The sequence below is a fragment of the Neophocaena asiaeorientalis genome, unplaced genomic scaffold, assembly GCF_003031525.2.
Source record: "Neophocaena asiaeorientalis asiaeorientalis breed wild unplaced genomic scaffold, Neophocaena_asiaeorientalis_V1.1 scaffold815, whole genome shotgun sequence".
Taxonomy (NCBI): domain Eukaryota; kingdom Metazoa; phylum Chordata; class Mammalia; order Artiodactyla; family Phocoenidae; genus Neophocaena; species Neophocaena asiaeorientalis.
The window spans coordinates 99,090-101,966 of NW_020172682.1; the positions used below are offsets into that span (position 1 = coordinate 99,090).

Genomic DNA, 2,877 nt, shown 5'->3' on the forward strand with positions numbered 1-2,877 from the left:
TCGTGCCCCGGTCCGGGAAGATCCCACATGCCGCGGAGCGGCTGGACCCATGGGCCGTGGCCGCTGAGCCTGCGCGTCCGGAGCCTGTGCTCCGCAACGGGAGAGACCACAGCAGTGGGAGGCCCGCGTACCACAAAGAAAAAAAAAAAAAAAAAAAGGACCTAAGAAGCGGCTAAAGCCGGCAGCTTTTATACTTTTTAGACAAAGAATAAATTGGTGAGGAATTGACAGTACAAAGAAACTTCGGCTTTGGATGTTTAGTTGAAGAATCTAAAGAGTTTGGGCTTGGCTAGTAAATTAGTAAAGCAACAAGGTTTGTTTCTACAGGCTTTTTGGCTCCAAATTCCCTGTCTCTGAGGATAAGGGTGTCCTTCTACCTCCGGATGCAGGAAGGTACCTCTCGTATAAGAGACACTTTCAGGGAGACACAGGTCAGAGTGTCCTTCTCACATCAGCTGCTCCTCCAGCAACTTCAACGCAAAATAAACAACATGTCTATGGTGGCATATTTTGGGGTGGCCCGCCCTAGCCTCAACAACAGCAGTGCAAATCCATGAGGCTAGCACAAGAAACTTGAACATCCCAATACAATCCATAAAATTAGAACAATCAAAGGAACCGACAATAATGCCATCTCCCAAGGCAGTAACGTGCTTTAGAAAAAACTTACCGGGCTCCGTGGTGGCGCAGGGGTTAAGAATCCACCCGCCAAATGCAGGGGACACGGGTTCGAGTCCTGGTCCGGGAAGATCCCACATGCCGCGGAGCAACTCAGCCCGTGCGCCACAGCTACTGAGCCTGCGCTCTAGCGCCCTTGAGCCACAGCTACTGAGCCCGCGTGCTGCAACTATCGAAGCCCAAGCACCTAGAGCCCGTGCTCTGCAACGAGAAGCCAGCGCAATGAGAAGCCCGTGCACCGCAAGGAAGAGTAGCCCCCACTCGCCGCAACCAGAGAAAGCCCGCGTGCAGCAACAAAGACCCAACGCAGCCAAAAATAAAAATAAATTTATTTAAAAAAAAACCACAACTTACCAACCATATACGTCCTTGTTCCCAGAGAAGAAAACATGCTCATAGAGGTTACCATTGCAGCAGCGTCATTGAGTCCGAATACCAGTGAATATGAAAGCAGGATGAGTTCCACTAAAAATCAAAGCAGAAACAGGAGATGACTACAGTTAACCAAGGTCAGGAGGATGGGGTCCTGACCCAACAGGACTTGTATCCTTACAAGAGGAGGAAGAGACACCAGGTACCTATCTTTCTCTGTGTGTGGGCACAGAGGGTAGACCACACGAAGACACAGGTAGAAGACAGCTGGCTGTCTGCAAGCCAAGGAGAGAAGCCTCAGGAGAAAGCCATCTTGCCGACACCTTGATTTCAGGCTCCAGGACTAAAGACAATAGATTTCTTTTGTTTAAGCCACCCAATGTGCAGCGGTCCTAGCAGAGGATGTAAATATCAAAGATCAGTGCAAATACCAGCTCTGCTTTCAGCTCTCAGGGCTGTAGTCATTTCCTGTGGTTGTTTTAACAAATGACAAGAGCCTTTGTGGCTCAGAAAAACACCAATGTATTGACTTACAGCTCTTGAGGCAAGAAGTGTAACATGGGTCTCACTGGGCAGGGCTTCATTCCTTCTGGAGGCTCCTGGGGAGAATCTGTTCCCGTGCCTTATTCCAGCCTCTAGAGACGCCTGTATTCCTTGACTCGTGGCCCCGTCCTTCACCTTCACGTCTCTCCCTGACTCTCCTGCCTCCTTCTTTTAATAAGTATCCTCGTGATTACATGGAACCCACCTGGTTAATCTAGGCTCATCTCCCCACCTCAGGATCAGCTGAGTAGCAACCGTGATTCTACCTGCAACTTTAATAGCCTCTTGCACGTAATGGAACATATTTACAAGCTCTGGGACTTTGGAAGTGGACATCTTTGTGGGGGGAGCAATTTTCTGTGTACCACAATCTGCAAGAGGTCCCGTCACCCGCACAGCTGCTGTGTGACCTTGTGAAGGGGATATTTCCCCTCTGGCCTCTCATTTCTTCCTCCGACCTGACAATAACCCTTTCAGTTGTATCAGGCAATTTTGAACAAATGATGGAATAAAAAGTGTCACGGACCTAGTGCAGACCTGGAAATTGCTTAACAAATGCTAACTATCCTTGTTCTCATTAATGTTAAATATATAAATCGGACACTCGATTACATTTCCATCACCCTACTTGCAAACACCCCCACCCCTGCCCAGCATCCACCAACCCAAAGCCTCGAGGCCCAGCTTCCTTCACTCCTCAACCATTTGAGCAGTGAAAGACCCAGCTGGCCTGAGTCTGCATGGAATTCCACTCCCCCTTTCCCACTTGAACTGAACTGAAATGGGATCTCGGAAGAGGGTCTGAGCGGAATGAGACGATGATGTTCATGAAAGGAACCTGGTCCGTCTCCTGGATTCTAGCAGCTCTCTGAAACACGGGAGACACAAACTCTTAACGTGCCCATCTCCCTGTGCTGGGTGGGGATCCAGCTACAGGAGAAACCTGGAGGAGAAGCAGAAACCAACCCCTAACCCAGCCCCAAAGCGTCCCACCACGTGGAGCCCATCAAAAGGCTGCAGGATGAGTTCAGGAGAGGAGGACACTTACCCAGGATTTTGATATCTTAAAACAGCCTTGGGCTTCCCTGGTGGCGCAGTGGTTGAGCGTCCGCCTGCCGATGCAGGGGACACGGGTTCGTGAGCCGGTCCGGGAAGATCCCATATGCCGCGGAGCGGCTGGGCCCGTGAGCCGTTGGCTGCTGAGCCTGCGCGTCCGGAGCCTGTGCTCCGCAACGGGAGAGGCCCGCGTACCGCAAAAAAAAAAAAAAAAAAAAAAAAACAAAA

General features: G+C 50.4%; 1 protein-coding gene across 13 annotated transcripts in view; it reads right to left on the bottom strand.

Moving 5' to 3' along the window:
* TTYH1 (tweety family member 1) overlaps positions 1 to 2,877 on the bottom strand; it is a 66,631-nt gene that overhangs the window by 35,098 nt on the left and 28,656 nt on the right. For 5 of the 13 annotated variants that reach the window (XM_024739800.1, XM_024739799.1, XM_024739797.1 and 2 more), the window contains exons 1-3: positions 1,585 to 1,953; positions 1,257 to 1,442; positions 1,033 to 1,143 (exon numbers count right to left, since the gene is read on the bottom strand). The gene's annotated coding sequence lies outside the window, so the exon portion shown is untranslated. Of the gene's footprint in view, positions 1 to 670; positions 731 to 1,032; positions 1,144 to 1,256; positions 1,443 to 1,584; positions 1,960 to 2,877 lie in introns of those variants that run through there. The other 8 variants (XR_003002520.1, XR_003002519.1, XR_003002521.1 and 5 more) reach the window with 8 other exon arrangements.